Raw genomic sequence first — 17532 nt, 5'->3', positions numbered from 1 at the left:
AATATAGATATTAACTGTATTTACTGTATATTATGTATGCGGCGGGAATCCAGATGATACCACCCACAAGAGCAGTTGGGGAAAGACATCGCCCATCTATTCAAATCAACCTATGACCTCTTCTGTAATGAAAAGAAACATCTCTGTGTCCAATGGACAATGAGATTACAGTGACCATTGTATTGTGTATGTAAATTGTGTATAAAAAGCCCATTGTTGCCTGGCCGGTCAGAAGACTCTGAACGCTTTCTATCTGACTAGCGAGGACCGGCCGGGTTGCGCTTGCGAACATTCTCACGTATGTACATTCTCTGTAGCCATTATTCTGTTTAGATTTATCTTGTTAGCCTGTAGTGTATGATTTGTACTGTTTTACCTTTTGGAATAATCCACGGTGGCCTTAGAACCCTGTGGTTTCAAATACAAATCGGTGTTGTGTCTTCACTTTCCTGCAAGGGTTTTAAAGTGTATTTATCTGTATAAGGTGTATAGGTATTGATAAGGTGTACGCACTGCGGGTACTTTATACCATCAGCGCTACTTAAGGTTTAAGGTATAACATCGTTGCAGTACTTTTCTGCTAAGGGTTTAAAGTGTAATCATATCATTGCATTGTATCATTAACAAGGTTTAAAGGTTATCAATTATGTGCGTGCGCTGTGTGTACTCTGTACGTACCACGTGCGGGACTCTGTACGCAAATAGCGTACAAAGTGCGTAGCACATGTATTCAGTCTAGCAGCCATAGCGGCTCCACGGTAATAGTGTATCTTGAGGTATAGCTTTTCGGTCTAAGGTAATATCGACATTATCAGGCTGGATTGCCGTTACCGGAGTTGGGGGAGACCCATTCTACTAGGAAGATGGACTCTTCTTGGGCGAATGCACGAGGTGTCTCGGCGGGTTAACTTTGCCGAGCGGCTAATTGGTCAGGTTTCAAACACGTGTGCTAAGCTCTACAAGTTTGATACCCTGGATGATGGGGACCTCATGTTTGCTCAATCGGTGCTGCTGAGTCGTCCGCACTCTCCCGCCCGTTCTGGAGCTTTGGTATAGACCCCATGGTCCTTTTGGAGTCCCCAGCATCCTCTAGGACGTAAGAGAAAATAGGATTTTAGTACCTACCGGTAAATCCTTTTCTAATAGTCCGTAGAGGATGCTGGGCGCCCGTCTCAGTGCGTACTGTGTCTGCAGTTATTGAGTTTAGTTGCACTTTGTGGTGTTTCTTCTCTGTCAGGCTTTCGCTGATGTTGTTCATGCTATGGCATGTGGTTTATTATTATTGGTTGGGTTGACACACAGGTTGTGTTACATATTCTCTCAGCGTATGGCTGGATGGTTCTCATACCGTGGGCTGGTATTCTGTTGAAGGCCATGTCTTGCGGTATGTTCGTGGTGTGAGCTGGTATGACACTCACGGTGTTTAAATTATAAATTCTTTCCTCGAAATGTCTGTCTCTCCTGGGCACAGTTTTCTAACTGAGGTCTGGGGGAGAGGCATAGAGGGAGGAGCCAGTTCACACCCAGTTTGTCTTTATAGTGTGCCCAAGCTCCTGCGGATCCGCCCATACCCCATGGTCCTTTTGGAGTCCCCAGCATTCTCTACGGACTAGGAGAAAAGGATTTACCGGTAGGTACTAAAATCCTTTCTCTTACGTCCTAGAGGATGCTGGGGACTCCGTAAGGACCATGGGGATAGACTGGCTCCGCAGGAGACATGGGCACTTTAAGAAAGACTTTAGATCTGGTGTGCACTGGCTCCTCCCTCTATGCCCCTCCTCCAGACCTCAGTTTGATACTGTGCCCAGTGGAGACTGGGTGCTTTTCAGAGAGCTCTCCTGAGCTTTCTGACAAAGTATATTTGTTAGGTTTTTTATTTTCAGGGAGCCTGCTGGCAACAGACTTCCTGCATCGAGGGACTGAGGGGAGAGAAGCAGACCTACTTCTGTGAGTTTCAAGGATCTGCTTCTTAGGCTACTGTACACCATTAGCTCCAGAGGGAGTCAGAACACAGGTCTCACCCTGGAGTTCGTCCCGGAGCCGCGCCGCCGTCCTCCTCACAGAGCCGGAAGATAGAAGCAGGGTGAGTATGAGAAGAAAAGAAGACTTCAGAAGCGGCAGAAGACTTCATGATCTTCACTGAGGTAACGCACAGCAGTGCAGCTGTGCCCCATTGCTCCCACACACCTCACACACGGCAGTCACTATAAGGGTGCAGGGCGCAGGGGGGGCGCCCTGGGCAGCAATATAAACCTAATTTCTGGCAAAAGAGATATATATACAGCTAGGCACTGTATATATAAAGAGCCCCCGCCAGTTTTTATTATATTTAAGCGGGACAGAAGCCCGCCGCTGAGGGGGCGGGGCTTCTTCCTCAGCACTCGCCAGCGCCATTTTCTCCACAGCACAGCTGAGAGGAAGCTCCCCGGACTCTCCCCTGCTTATCCACGGTGAAAGGGGGTTTCAGAGAAGAGGGGGGGGGGGGGGGGGGCACATAATTGGCAGCAAATAATAGTATTACAGTGCTACTGGGTAAACACATTGTGTGTTTTTCCTGGGTCATATAGCGCTGGGGTGTGTGCTGGCATACTCTCTCTCTGTCTCTCCAAAGGGCCTTGTGGGGGAACTGTCTTCAGATAAGAGGATTCCCTGAGTGTGTGGTGTGTCGGTACGTGTGTGTCGACATGTCTGAGGTAAAAGGCTCTTCTAAGGAGGAGATGGAGCAAATGTGTGTGTGTGGTGTCTCCGTTGACAACGCAGACACCTGACTGGATATGTGGAATTAAGTGCTGAGGTAAATTTATTGCACAAAAGATTAGAGAACAGACAGGGAATCTACCCATGTCTGTCCCTATGTCGCAGGGACCTTCAGTCTCAAAACGCCCACTATACAAAATAATAGACACTGATACCGACACGGAGTCTGACTCCAGTGTCGACTACGATGATGCAAAGTTACAGCCAAACTGACAGAAAAGTATTCAATATATTATTATTGTAATAAAAGATGTTTTGCATATCACTGATTACCTATCTGTCCCTGACACGAGGGTACACATGTTTAAGGGGAAGAAAGCTGAGAGAACTTTTCCCCCCTCTCATGAACCAAATGAATTGTGTGAAAAAGAGCGGGAATCTCCAGACAAGAAACTGCAGTTTCCCACAAGAATTCTCATGGCGTATCTTTTCCCTGCTAGGGCCAGGATACGATGGGAATCCTCCCCTAGGGTGGACAAGGCGTTGACACGTTTACCCAAAAGGTAGCGCTGACATACCAAGATACAGCTATCCTCAGGGATCCTGCAGATAGCATGCAGAAAAGTACTTTGAAGTCCATTTACACACATTCTGGTACACTACTCAGACCGGCGATTGTGTCGGCAGGGGTTTATAGCGCTGTAGCAGCGTGGATAGATACCTTATCAGCTGAGATTGAAACCCTAGATAAGGATACCAGGTTATTGACCCTAGGATATATAAAAGATGCTGTCTTATATATAAGACATGCTCAAAGAGACATAGGTCTACTGGGTTCTAGAGTCAACGCTATGTCGATTTCTGCTAGACGTGTCCTGTGGAACATGCAATGGACAGGTGATGCCAACTAAAAGAGGCATATGGAGGTTTTACCTTACAAGGGTGAGGAATTGTGTGGAGAAGGGCTCTCGGACCTGGTCTCCACAGCTATTGCTGGTAAATCTGATCTTTTGCCTTATATTCCCTCACAGCCTAAGAAAGCACGACATTATCAAATGCAGTCCTTTCGGTCGCAGAAAAACAATAAAGTATGAGGAGCGCCCTTTCTTACCAGAGGTAAGGGCGCAGGGCACAGCTAGTTCCCAGGAACAGAAGTCCTCCCCGGCCTCTACTAAATCCACCGCATGACGCTGGGGCTCCGCTAAGGGAGTCCGCCCCAGTGGGAGCACGTCTTCGACTTCAGTTACATCTGAGTTCACTCACAGGTGGATCCCTGGGCAATAGAAATTGTTTCTCAGGGTTACAAGCTGGAATTCGAGGAGGTGCCTCCTCGCCGGTTTTCCTTATCGGCCCTACCGGCTTCTCCCCCAGAAAGGGAGATAATATTAAATACAATTCACACATTGTATCTCCAACAGGTGGTGCTCAAGGTTCCCCTCCTTCAACAAGGAAGGGGATATTACTCAACCTTGGCTGTAGTCCCGAAACCAGACGGTTCGGTCAGACCTATTTTAAAATTGCAAGTATGGAGTGGTGTAACCAGGGCGCCCTCTTTCTGTGGTATTTGTGTGAAGACCAAAGCAATGATCCCCTTTGACCAATTTGATGGTGAACTAAATTGAATTAAATATGTATGAATTCCAGTAGGTATCACATAAAAATGGATATAATTTAATACAATGAAAATTCACATACGTAACAATAAAAGCATACCATATTTTAAAATTAAAATCTCTGAACCTATACTTGAAAAGGTTCAAATTCAAGGTGGAATCGCTCAGAGCGATCATCGCCAGCCTGGAAGGGGGGGGGGGGATTTTATGGTGTATCTAGACATAAAGGCTGCATACCTTCATGTTCCCATTTATCCACCCCATCAGGCGTACCTGAGAATTACGGTACAGTATTGTCATTACCAATTTCAGGGTAATTGTCTCTCCTATGGTGGCGGCAGAGTGCTCACCTTCTGCAGGGTCGCAGGTTCGCCATCCAGGACTGGATTCTGGTAGCCACGGACGCGAGCCTCCGAGGTGGGGGAGCAGTCACACAGGGAAGAAACTTCCAAGGTCTTTGGGTCAAGTCAAAAAACTTGTATTCAAGTCAACATCCTGGAGCTGAGGGCCATATACAACGCCCTTCGGCAAGCAGAAACATTGCTTCGCGACCTACCGGTTCTGATCCAGTCAGACAACATCACTGCAGTGGCTCATGTAAACCGCCAAGGCGGCACAAAGAGCAGAGTGGAAATGGCAGAAGCCACCAGGATTCTCCGCTGGGCGGAAAATCATGTAAGCGCATTTTCAGCAGTTCATTGCGGGAGTGGACAAATGAGAAGCAGACTTCCTCAGCAAACACGACCTGCATCCAAGAGAGGACTTCTTTAGGAAGCCTTCGCACAGATTGCAAGTCAGTGGGAACTGCCACAGATAGACATGATGGCGTCCCGCCTCAACAAGAAGCTACAGAGGTATTGCACCAGGTCAAGAGACCCTCAGGCAGTAGCTGTAGATGCCCTAGTGACACCGTGGGTGTTCCAGTCGGTCTATGTATTTCCCCCTCTCTTCCTCTCATACCCAAGGTGTTGAGAATGGTAGAAGGGAGAGGAATGAGAACAATCCTCATTGTTCCAGATTGGCCACGAAGGAAATGCTCACAGAAGATCCGTGGCCTCTTCCTCTAAGACAGGACCGGTTGCAACAGGGGCCATGTCTATTCCAAGACTTACCGCGGCTGCGTTGGACGGCATGGCGGTTGAACGCCGGATCCTAGCGGATAAGGGTATTCCGGATGAGGTAATTCCTACGCTAGTAAAGGCTAGGAAGGACATGACATCTAAACATTATCACCGTATATGGCGAAAATGTTTCTTGGTGTGAGACCAGGAATGATCCTACGGAAGAATTCCATCTGGGCTGTTTCCTTCACTTTCTGCAAACTGGAGTGAATTTCGGCCTAAAATTAGGATCTATTAAGGTTCAGATTTCGGCCTTATCCATTTTCTTTCAAAAGGAATTGGTCTCTCTCTCCATGAAGTACAAACTTTTGTGAAGGGAGTACTGCATATTCAGCCTCCTTTTGTACCTCCGGTGATGCCTTGGGACCTTAACGTGGTGTTAAGTTTCATTAAGTCACACTGGTTTGAACCACTTAAGACTGTGGAGTTGAAAAATCTCACTTGGAAGGTGGTCATGTTATTAGCCTTGGCTTCGGCTAGGCGAGTGTCGGAATTAGCGGCTTTATCACATAAAAGCCCCTATCTGGTTTTCCATATGGATAGAGCGGAATTGCGGACCCGTCCTCAATTCCTGCCAAAAGTGGTTTCATCCTTTCATATGAACTATTGTGGTGCCTGTGGCTACGCATGATTTGGAGGATCCCGAGTCCCTTGATGTGGTCAGGGCTTTGAAAATTTACGTGGCCAGATCGGCTACAGTCAGAAAAACAGAAGCACTGTTTGTCATGTATGCAACCAACAAGATTGGTGCCCCTGCTTCAAAGTAGACAATTGCTCGCGGGATCTGTAACACGATTCAGCAGGCGCATTCTACGGCGGGATTGCCTTTACCTAAATCGGTCAAGGCCCATTCCACTAGGAAGGTGGGATCTTCTTGGGCGGCTGCCAGAGGGGTCTCGGTGCTACAGCTGTGCCGAGCTACTACTTGGTCGGGTTCAAACTCCTTTGCAAAGTTCTATAAGTTTGATACCCTGGCTGAGGAGGACCTCCTGTTTGCTCAATCGGTGCTGCAGAGTCATCCGCACTCTCCCGCCCGTTTGGGAGCATTGGTATAATCCCCATGGTCCTTACGGAGTCCCCAGCATCCTCTAGGACGTAAGAGAAAATAAGATTTTAAACCTACCGGTAAATCTTTTTCTCGTAGTCCGTAGAGGATGCTGGGCGCCTGTCCCAAGTGCGGACTACTTCTGCAAGACTTGTATATAGTTATTGCTTAAATAAGGGTTATGTTATAGTCTCATCGGTCTTGGACTGATGCTATGTCGTTTTCATACTGTTAACTGGATAGTATATCACAAGTTATACGGTGTGATTGGTGTGGCTGGTATGAATCTTGCCCTTGGATTAACAAAAATCCTTTCCTCGTACTGTCCGTCTCCTCTGGGCACAGTTTCTCTAACTGAGGTCTGGAGGAGGGGCATAGAGGGAGGAGCCAGTGCACACCAGATCTGAAGTCTGTCTTAAAGTGCCCATGTCTCCTGCGGAGCCCGTCTATCCCCATGGTCCTTACGGAGTCCCCAGCATCCTCTACGGACTACGAGAAAAAAAAGATTTACCGGTAGGTTTAAAATCTTATTATCTGGTTTCCTGCTACTCCAGTTGTACGGTATGTTTGGTGTGGGCTGGTGTGTTTCCCGCCCTTAGGTTAACAAAAATCCTTTCCTCGAAAATGTCCGTCTCTCCTGGGCACAGTTCCTATAACTGAGGTCTGGGGGAGGGGCATAGAGGGAGGAGCCAGTTCACACCCAGTCAAAGTCTTTTTAGTGTGCCTATGTCTCCTGCGAATCCCGTCTATACCCCATGGTCCTTTTGGAGTCCCCAGCATCCTCTACGGACTAGGAGAAAAGGATTTACCGGTAGGTATTAAAATCCTATTATGTGTCTAAAAAACCAGTCTAATTAGGCGCCACAAGCACTATAATGAGCTACCGGAACAAATGAATTGCTACATTGGGTGCCCATTAATTATAGGTGCACACAAAACAATTGTATTACCTCCCATTGGGGTTTTATTGTGTTAGAGCTGTCTGCCTTTTCTTTTAGGGAATTATTGTTCAAACAAACCACTATATTTCAATCAGTAATGGCAAATTAATTTTTTGCCTACAAACTTCTAAATTAAATTTTTGACTAAACTTTGAGGTGAGAATTTATACGTTGATAAAAAGCAATTGTCGTTAAAATGGGGTCCAGTAAGTATTAAAATATTCAGGAAATATGGGTCCTTTATATCGCTTACAGATTTTTTTCAAAACTTTAAGTTGTTGCCAAGACTTAAATTTGTTTTAATAAAATACTAATAAGGAACGTTATCTTGAAATGCTGCATTTTCTATAGACACCTGGTAAGTATATAATGAAGCAGGGTGCGTTATGAGCGCTTAATTAGATTATTTTCTCTGACTGTATCGGAGCACTTTCTGCAATTTTGTGACTGACTCCGTAATATACATTTTCTCTTTCTTAAATTACATTAGCGGAGAATAGATGCTTTTGATTTATACAAAATGTCTTTGTTGTACGCACTGTCACACTAAGGTGTGGATGTCCTATCCCTCTTTCAGAAATAAGACAAAGACATTGTTGTTTGGAAGTTATGTATTGCATAACATTAAACATAATAAAAGAGCTCCTGCCTAACCACAGCATCTTGGCTGGGTGAGACATGCCACCTTTGGTTACCTACCTGCCGGTCCGAATCTGCACTCTGCTGCTTACGAGCCTGTAATACAACTTGAATGAAGCACCGCTTTTTCCCAGACAGTTTGCTCACAAGGTGAAAATGTAACGATAGGAAATTTGTAATATTCTGAAATTTTGACACAGGATTTAAAGCTGTGTATTTGTTTTGGTACTCAAAATGCTGGGTTTTGCTGTTGAATTAATTTACCACTTTTATATCCTGCAGCACAAATCGTACAATTACATTTCCTGCAAGTGTGGTAGGGGTAGCTGTTAAAAGTGCCACATTGTTACCACAGCTCCCTGCCTGACCATACTTTTAACCAAGCCGTCATACTTGGACCCCATCCACTTTCAGTCACACAGCTGTTATTCTGCTCTCTGTGGCTAAAGTACCTACAGTATATTCTGCTGTAATTTGTCCCTTTATTGCTTTTTTCTGGAAATATCAAGAAAGAGACAACTACTTATTGTTAAAAAGCCTAAGGAAAAAACAATAAGATCAGAGAGGGTGATATTTCTATTCCAAATATTGGCTTGCATCTATAATATTAACCCTGGGTGCTTTTGTCGATTCCTTAACTATGCATCCCTCCTGCATTTACTTCCCCATATCCCACAAAACAAATGACAAGCGGTTTTGTGCCCTCAAGGACCTCCTGAATGTCAAGTTTAGGGATCCACACTTTGTACTGGCACTCAGCCTTACATTCACTGCATGATTAATACCACCAGACCATGGACTACCATTGCTCACTACTCGGCTATGTAACTGTGGATTTCTGCTTAGGTCCATTCCCCACTGCGGACTGTAACACGGTGCCTGGTATGCTCACTAGCCACTACACTAATCTAAAGGTGTGTACACACGGTGAGATCCCTGCTATGTTCGATTTTGACTATGCGATTTCCCTTGAACTCCCCCAGAGCCCAGATAGCACAGAGTACAGATTTTGACTATCTGTGCTTGAGATTTTGTCTATGTGTAAATTTGACTATACTTTGTACTAGATTGTACACTAGATAGTCAAGATTGACTTGCCTGCACAGTCTACCTAGCCTTACGATACCGACCCCACGGGAGTGCGCATCGGGATCGAATCTGTATCGCAATCTGCCTAGCACCATGAGATATGCACTAACTCACAGATTTATCTCACCGTGTGTACACACCCTTACACTTTGCTGCGCTTTCAGCATTCTAATTGGCCACAGGTTATTATGTTCTAACACACATCAGTACTGTGGACATTTCAACAAAATGATAAAGATTAATGACCAAAGTGGCGTATTCTCTATAAAAGGGTGGTTGTTGGCTTTAGAACAGTGATTCCTCAAAAATAAAATAAAATTCGACCAAAACTTAAAATAAGATTTTACTTACCGATAAATCTATTTCTCGGAGTCCGTAGTGGATGCTGGGGTTCCTGAAAGGACCATGGGGAATAGCGGCTCCGCAGGAGACAGGGCACAAAAAGTAAAGCTTTTTCCGATCAGGTGGTGTGCACTGGCTCCTCCCCCTATGACCCTCCTCCAGACTCCAGTTAGGTACTGTGCCCGGACGAGCGTACACAATAAGGGAGGATTTTGAATCCCGGGTAAGACTCATACCAGCCACACCAATCACACCGTACAACTTGTGATCTAAACCCAGTTAACAGTATGATAACAGCGGAGCCTCTGAAAGATGGCTTCCTTCAACAATAACCCGAATTAGTTAACAATAACTATGTACAATTTATGCAGATAATCCGCACTTGGGATGGGCGCCCAGCATCCACTACGGACTCCGAGAAATAGATTTATCGGTAAGTAAAATCTTATTTTCTCTATCGTCCTAGTGGATGCTGGGGTTCCTGAAAGGACCATGGGGATTATACCAAAGCTCCCAAACGGGCGGGAGAGTGCGGATGACTCTGCAGCACCGAATGAGAGAACTCCAGGTCCTCCTTAGCCAGAGTATCAAATTTGTAAAATTTTACAAACGTGTTCTCCCCTGACCACGTAGCTGCTCGGCAAAGTTGTAATGCCGAGACCCCTCGGGCAGCCGCCCAAGATGAGCCCACCTTCCTTGTGGAGTGGGCCTTTACAGATTTAGGGTGTGGCAGGCCTGCCACAGAATGTGCAAGTTGGATTGTGCTACAGATCCAACGAGCAATCGTCTGCTTAGACGCCGGAGCACCCATCTTGTTGGGTGCATACAATATAAACAACGAGTCAGATTTTCTGACTCCAGCTGTCCTTGCAATATATATTTTTAATGCTCTGACAACGTCCAGTAACTTGGAGTCCTCCAAGTCACTTATAGCCGCAGGCACTACAATAGGCTGGTTCAGATGAAATGCTGACACCACCTTAGGGAGAAAATGCGGACGAGTCCGCAGTTCTGCCCTGTCCGAATGGAAAATCAGATATGGGCTTTTGTAAGATAAAGCTGCCAATTCTGACACTCTCCTGGCAGAAGCCAGGGCTATAAGCATGGTCACTTTCCATGTGAGATATTTCAAATCCACCTTTTTTAGTGGTTCAAACCAATGAGATTTTAGGAAATCCAAAACCACATTGAGATCCCACGGTGCCACTGGAGGCACCACAGGAGGCTGTATATGCAGCACTCCCTTAACAAAGGTCTGGACTTCAGGGACTGAAGCCAATTCTTTTTGAAAGAAAATCGACAGGGCCGAAATTTGAACCTTAATAGATCCCAATTTGAGACCCATTGACAATCCTGATTGCAGGAAATGTAGGAATCGACCCAGTTGAAATTCCTCCGTCGGAGCACTCCGATCTTCGCACCACGCAACATATTTTCGCCAAATTCGGTGATAATGTTGCACGGTTACTTCCTTCCTTGCTTTAATCAAAGTAGGAATGACTTCTTCCGGCATGCCTTTTTCCTTTAGGATCCGGCGTTCAACCGCCATGCCGTCAAACGCAGCCGCGGTAAGTCTTGAAACAGACAGGGACCCTGCTGAAGCAAGTCCCTCCTTAGAGGTAGAGGCCACGGATCTTCCGTGATCATCTCTTGAAGTTCCGGGTACCAAGTCCTTCTTGGCCAATCCGGAACCACTAGTATCGTCCTTACGCCTCTTTGCCGTATAATTCTCAATACTTTTGGTATGAGAGGCAGAGGAGGAAACACATACACCGACTGGTACACCCAAGGCGTTACCAGCGCGTCCACAGCTATTGCCTGCGGATCTCTTGACCTGGCGCAATACCTGTCCAGTTTTTTGTTGAGGCGAGACGCCATCATGTCCACCATTGGTCTTTCCCAACGGGTTACCAGCATGTGGAAGACTTCTGGATGAAGTCCCCACTCTCCCGGGTGAAGATCGTGTCTGCTGAGGAAGTCTGCTTCCCAGTTGTCCACTCCCGGGATGAACACTGCTGACAGTGCTATCACATGATTCTCTGCCCAGCGAAGAATCCTTGCAGCTTCTGCCATTGCACTCCTGCTTCTTGTGCCGCCCTGTCTGTTCACATGGGCGACTGCCGTGATGTTGTCCGACTGGATCAACACCGGTTTTCCCTGAAGCAGAGGTTCTGCCTGGCTTAGAGCATTGTATATTGCTCTTAGTTCCAGAATGTTTATGTGAAGAGACGTTTCCAGGCTCGTCCATACTCCCTGGAAGTTTCTTCCTTGTGTGACTGCTCCCCAGCCTCTCAGGCTGGCGTCCGTGGTCACCAGGATCCAATCCTGTATGCCGAATCTGCGGCCCTCCAATAGATGAGCACTCTGCAACCACCACAGAAGAGACACCCTTGTCCTTGGAGACAGGGTTATCCGCAGGTGCATCTGAAGATGCGACCCTGACCATTTGTTCAACAGATCCCTTTGGAAAATTCTTGCGTGGAATCTGCCGAATGGAATTGCTTCGTAAGAAGCCACCATTTTTCCCAGGACTCTTGTGCATTGATGTACAGACACCTTTCCTGGTTTTAGGAGGTTCCTGACAAGCTCGGATAACTCCTTGGCTTTTTCCTCCGGGAGAAAAACCTTTTTCTGAACCGTGTCCAGAATCATCCCTAGGAACAGCAGACGAGTTGTCGGCATTAACTGGGATTTTGGAATATTCAGAATCCACCCGTGCTGTTTTAGCACTTCCTGAGACAGTGCTAATCCCATCTCTAGCTGTTCTCTGGACCTCGCCCTTATTAGGAGATCGTCCAAGTATGGGATAATTAATACGCCTTTTCTTCGAAGAAGAATCATCATCTCGGCCATTACCTTTGTAAAGATCCGAGGTGCCGTGGACAATCCGAACGGCAGCGTCTGAAACTGATAGTGACAGTTTTGTACAACGAACCTGAGGTACCCCTGGTGTGAGGGGTAAATTGGAACGTGGAGATACGCATCCTTGATGTCCAAGGATACCATAAAGTCCCCCTCTTCCAGGTTCGCTATCACTGCTCTGAGTGACTCCATTTTGAACTTGAACTTCTTTATGTACAGGTTCAAGGACTTCAGATTTAGAATAGGCCTTACCGAGCCATCCGGCTTCGGTACCACAAAAAGAGTGGAATAATACCCCTTCCCTTGTTGCAGAAGAGGTACCTTGACTATCACCTGCTGAGAGTACAGCTTGTGAATGGCTTCCAACACCGTCTCCCTTTCGGAGGGGGACGTTGGTAAAGCAGACTTCAGGAAACGGCGAGGTGGATCTGTCTCTAATTCCAACCTGTATCCCTGAGATATTATCTGCAGGATCCAGGGATCTACTTGCGAGTGAGCCCACTGCGCGCTGTAATTTTTGAGACGACCCCCCACGGTCCCCGAGTCCGCTTGAGAAGCCCCAGCGTCATGCTGAGGCTTTTGTAGAAGCCGGGGAGGGCTTCTGATCCTGGGAAGGAGCTGCGTGTTGCTGTCTCTTCCCTCGACCTTTGCCTCGTGGCAGATATGAATAGCCCTTTGCTCTCTTATTTTTAAAGGAACGAAAGGGCTGCGGTTGAAAAGTCGGTGCCTTTTTCTGTTGGGGAGTGACTTGAGGTAGAAAGGTGGATTTCCCGGCTGTAGCCGTGGCCACCAAATCTGATAGACCGACTCCAAATAACTCCTCCCCTTTATACGGCAAAACTTCCATATGCCGTTTTGAATCCGCATCGCCTGTCCACTGTCGCGTCCATAAAGCTCTTCTGGCCGAAATGGACATAGCACTTACCCGTGATGCCAGTGTGCATATATCCCTCTGTGCATCACGCATATAAAGAAATGCATCCTTTATTTGTTCTAACGACAGTAAAATATTGTCCCTGTCCAGGGTATCAATATTTTCAATCAGGGATTCTGACCAAACTACCCCCGCACTGCCCATCCAGGCAGTCGCTACAGCTGGTCGTAGTATAACACCTGCATGTGTGTATATACTTTTTTGGATATTTTCCATCCTCCTATCTGATGGATCTTTAAGTGCGGCCGTCTCAGGAGAGGGTAACGCCACTTGTTTAGATAAGCGTGTTAGCGCCTTGTCCACCCTAGGAGGTGTTTCCCAGCGCTCCCTAACCTCTGGCGGGAAAGGGTATAATGCCAATAATTTCTTTGAAATTATCAGCTTTTTATCAGGGGCAACCCACGCTTCATTACACACGTCATTTAGTTCTTCTGATTCAGGAAAAACTATAGGTAGTTTTTTCATACCCCACATAATACCCTGTTTAGTGGTACCTGTAGTATCAGCTAAATGTAACGCCTCCTTCATTGCCAAAATCATATAACGTGTGGCCCTACTGGAAAATACGGTTGATTCGTCACCGTCACCACTGGAGTCATCGCCTGTGTCTGGGTCTGTGTCGACCGACTGAGGCAAAGGGCGTTTCACAGCCCCTGACGGTGTTTGAGTCGCCTGGACAGGCACTAATTGATTGTCCGGCCGTCTCATGTCGTCAAACGACTGCTTTAGCGTGTTGACACTATCCCGTAGTTCCATAAATAAAGGCATCCATTCTGGTGTCGACTCCCTAGGGGGTGACATCCTCATATTTGGCAATTGCTCCGCCTCCACACCAATATCGTCCTCATACATGTCGACACACACGTACCGACACACAGCAGACACACAGGGAATGCTCCTAACGAAGACAGGACCCACTAGCCCTTTGGGGAGACAGAGGGAGAGTTTGCCAGCACACACCAAAAGCGCTATATATATATCAGGGATAGCCTTATAATAAGTGCTCCCTTATAGCTGCTTTGTTTATCAAAATATCGCCATAAATGTGCCCCCCCCCTCTCTGTTTTACCCTGTTTCTGTAGTGCAGTGCAGGGGAGAGACTTGGGAGCCGTCCTGACCAGCGGAGCTGTGAGAGGAAATGGCGCCGTGTGCTGAGGAGATAGGCCCCGCCCCTTTTCCGGCGGGCTCGTCTCCCGCTATTTAGAAAAATTAGGCAGGGGTTAAATATCTCCATATAGCCTCTAGGGCTATATGTGAGGTATTTTTAGCCTTTATAGGTACTCATTTGCCTCCCAGGGCGCCCCCCTCCCAGCGCCCTGCACCCTCAGTGACTGCCGTGTGAAGTGTGCTGAGAGGAAAATGGCGCACAGCTGCAGTGCTGTGCGCTACCTTTAGAAGACTGCAGGAGTCTTCAGCCGCCGATTCTGGACCTCTTCTGATTTCAGCATCTGCAAGGGGGCCGGCGGCGTGGCTCCGGTGACCATCCAGGCTGTACCTGTGATCGTCCCTCTGGAGCTTGATGTCCAGTAGCCAAGAAACCAATCCATCCTGCACGCAGGTGAGTTGACTCCTTCTCCCCTCAGTCCCTCGCTGCAGTGATCCTGTTGCCAGCAGGAATCACTGTAAAATAAAAAACCTAGCTAAACTTTCTCTAAGCAGCTCTTTAGGAGAGCCACCTAGATTGCACCCTTCTCGGCCGGGCACAAAAATCTAACTGGAGTCTGGAGGAGGGTCATAGGGGGAGGAGCCAGTGCACACCACCTGATCGGAAAAAGCTTTACTTTTTGTGCCCTGTCTCCTGCGGAGCCGCTATTCCCCATGGTCCTTTCAGGAACCCCAGCATCCACTAGGACGATAGAGAAAATTCACAATGTATATCCGTTCTAAAGTTTCCTTCTCTGGGCTGGCAGGAAAAAGGGCAGGTTTGGAGTCTGATATGTAACCTTCCTGCCTTTTGGAAACCCAATATTAGTGTGTAAGGTCACTGTCTGACCAAGGGAACTGTTGGATTGTGTGGATTGTGTTAGTGTTTGCCTGATAGTTATTATTATGCAGGCTACAATGGCCAGTGTAAGAAGACTATAGTAATGCTGTACTAGCTCCTGCAAGGATGCAGATGTGTCTGTTCTGTGTGTGATTGCAGATGGTGCATGAGCTGCTGCTCTCAGACATGTCTAGTACGTGACAGCAGCACACTGCGTGCCCATGTTGTGTGTTATATCATCGTCATGTCGTACAGCTGCATGGGAGGATGAAGTATACCTACTGCACACCTCTCTGGCCTATAGCCATCCTGCAGTGTGCTGAGACCTGTGCCAGCCAGCCTGTCGCATATTAGTATAGCCCGGTTACTATGTAACACCCGGCTCCGCTCTGGACGCAGCATACGCGGCAGGCGCTAGGACCCGGGCGCGCTGATCACTGGAGTTTTTGCCGCCTATAGGTGGCGGGTGTTGTAGCTGTTGCGCGGTTACCGGGCAGTATGGCGGGATTTCTGGCTGGCTGCTGGGAGTCCTCCAGCCCCGCCTCCTCAGACCTGAGGTAATAATGTGCATTCCTCTGCAGCACAGCAACAACAACTTAAAGCCCATGTACTGCTGAGCCAGGTAATGCTGTTACCGGGATGGGAGTGATGGTCTGCAGTGGCTGTGCGACTGTCTCGTGTTCTGCCTGTCTGTGTGCGCTTTGTTCGTGCTATGCTGCCCTGCACGCTGTCCTTATCTCCTCTAGAGCTGATTATTCTGAGGATATGCGAAACACTAATGGGTGTATTTTTAAAATAGATTTGCATCGGACCACACTGCAAGTAAAAATATGAAGAACTAGTCTGCATAAATGAATGTAGGGGAAACAATGTAGCCTACAGTATGTGTGCCACCCACATTGTGCATTTAGATACATAGATATAGTTTGGTTGCATTATCCAGTTACTTGTCTTCAGAGTGTTGGCAGCAGATCCTTTTCCAGTAACAGGTATTGTGTTGCTGTGGATACAGTAAACACTTCCCAGCACTCACACTGAAGTCTGGTGACAGGGGACGAGACCATATACAGTGTCTTGTTTATCATTTATTTTAGTATAATTTGCTCAGTATTTAGCTTCTGTTTCATTTGTCTTTTTTATTTTAAAAAGAGTAGTTGAGATGTGATTACAGTTTAATGTATGTGCAGATATGTTTATATGTGGTCTATGGGGAGGGAGCAGGTTTAAAAATAACAGTTGGCGAGTGGCTGTATTTTCTGATGGAAGTTCCATATTGTAGTGATTCCCCCCCTGCTTCAGTTCTCCCTGGCAGATGGTAAATGGGTACCTAAGTTATGTAGGAGCAGGATAAATTAGAAAAAATGCCCTCAATCTGTGTATAATGCAGCTTGTCTCTTCGGGATGCAGTCATGGGGCCGGTGCTTGGGATCCCTGAGCAATCAAAATGCTGGCAGACAGGGACTGTTCCCACTTGTTTGTGTCCACGACACCCATAGAGTGGGAATAGAACCTGTGGCAAGCTACCACAAGCACAGCAAGCCCGCAAGGGGCTTCGATGCGCTCACCACCCCACCCCGCAGTCACTCTGCTGCCGTGGTCAGTATGCTGACCGCCGGAATCCCAAGCGCCGGTCTCCCAGCCCCAACCAGTCTCTTCATGCCTAGTATAGATGGGTGAAGTAGTACTGTATTGTTTTTTGTAGTGCATGACACGGATTACTATCTGGGGAGCTGCAGATTGCTACCTGTTGGGGCAGATCTGGTTGTGAAATGTAGAAAGGCGAGTGCTTAGATTTTGGTGTTCAGCATGTGCACCTTACCACAGACAGCCAAAAGGCACCTGCCTGAGGTAAGCACTTAGGGGTATTTTCATATTGTATGCTTCTATACTTGATAGTTAAGGGGGTACTCACGGAGAGATAATCTAAGCAATCTGACTAGATTGCTTAGGTTTTAAGCATGATCTGTCCGTGTGTACCCCTATAGCGATGCGTGGCCCCGTTCGTCGCTATCTCTGGGTAAAATGAGCGGCCTCCACCCCGCACGCTCAGCACACATCTCTTCCCACATCTGCCCGTGAATACGGGCCTTTAGCCATGATGTTGGCGAGCTTGTGGAAAAGAAGAAAAACAAGACACACAACAGCATAGTCTCTGCAGTTGGTGAGAAACCTTTGCTGAATATGAAAGGGTCTTGTACACAGTGCAGGTGTCAAACTAAAGGAATGATTCTGCCTCCAGAACAGTTTAAATAAATTTGAATTAAA

At 47.0% G+C, this 17532-nt stretch overlaps 1 protein-coding gene across 9 annotated transcripts in view; it reads left to right on the top strand.

Moving 5' to 3' along the window:
• Positions 1-17532, top strand: part of PCM1 (pericentriolar material 1) — a 528103-nt gene that overhangs the window by 84643 nt on the left and 425928 nt on the right. Inside the window, exon 1 of one of the 9 annotated variants that reach the window (XM_063920818.1) lies at positions 15790-15889. The exons of the other annotated variants lie outside the window; for them this stretch is intronic. The gene's annotated coding sequence lies outside the window, so the exon portion shown is untranslated. Of the gene's footprint in view, positions 1-15789; positions 15890-17532 lie in introns of those variants that run through there. 9 annotated transcript variants of the gene reach the window in all.

This window comes from Pseudophryne corroboree, chromosome 1, assembly GCF_028390025.1.
Source record: "Pseudophryne corroboree isolate aPseCor3 chromosome 1, aPseCor3.hap2, whole genome shotgun sequence".
NCBI lineage: Eukaryota > Metazoa > Chordata > Amphibia > Anura > Myobatrachidae > Pseudophryne > Pseudophryne corroboree.
Note: the sequence above shows the minus strand (reverse complement) of the source record. Positions and strands in the feature narration are given on the sequence as shown.